Source organism: Chinchilla lanigera, unplaced genomic scaffold (genome assembly GCF_000276665.1).
Source record: "Chinchilla lanigera isolate Chin_1 unplaced genomic scaffold, ChiLan1.0 scaffold00137, whole genome shotgun sequence".
Classification (NCBI taxonomy): domain Eukaryota; kingdom Metazoa; phylum Chordata; class Mammalia; order Rodentia; family Chinchillidae; genus Chinchilla; species Chinchilla lanigera.
Genome location: NW_004955538.1, coordinates 1,675,588 through 1,676,118, shown reverse-complemented (window position 1 = coordinate 1,676,118; position 531 = coordinate 1,675,588). Strand labels below are relative to the sequence as shown.

Below are 531 nucleotides of genomic sequence, written 5' to 3'. Positions count from 1 at the left end.
TTGTTCACGGGACCTGTCACCCCAGGCAGAAACAGAATGTATACCAACAGTTCAGGGCTTTTTGCGTCAATGTTCGTAAGGTATATATTCCTTAGTTTTCTTTTCTTGTGGTGCTCTTGTCTGGCTTTATTATCAAAGTGACTCTGGCCTCACAGGATGAGTTAGGAAATGAGAAAGGGACCGAGGCAGGGAGGGAAGGAAGGAGAAAGGGATGTACACAGAACCAAGACACGTTTCTTTTTAGCACCTTGAACACATCAGCCCAGCCTCCCAGCCTCATGTTTCTGCTGAGAAACCTGCTCATCACCATACCTAGGTCCCCTGTATGCAAGGAGTCATTTCTCTCCTTGCTTTCCAGCTTCTCCCTTTGCCTCTGGCTCCTGAAAGCTTCATTAGAATATGGTCAGTGTGTGTTAGAGTTCACTTTACTTGGTGCTCACTGAACTTGGACAGCTGTATTTGTGCCTTTTGGCAAATTTGCGAAGTTTTCGGTCATTACTTTCCCAAATGCTCTCGTTGCCTCCTGTGACT

General features: G+C 46.1%; 1 protein-coding gene across 3 annotated transcripts in view; it reads right to left on the bottom strand.

Annotated features, from left to right (window-relative positions):
- The window catches only part of Tecpr2 (tectonin beta-propeller repeat containing 2), a 75,158-nt gene that overhangs the window by 57,216 nt on the left and 17,411 nt on the right, over positions 1-531 (bottom strand). The gene's annotated exons all lie outside the window — the stretch shown is intronic.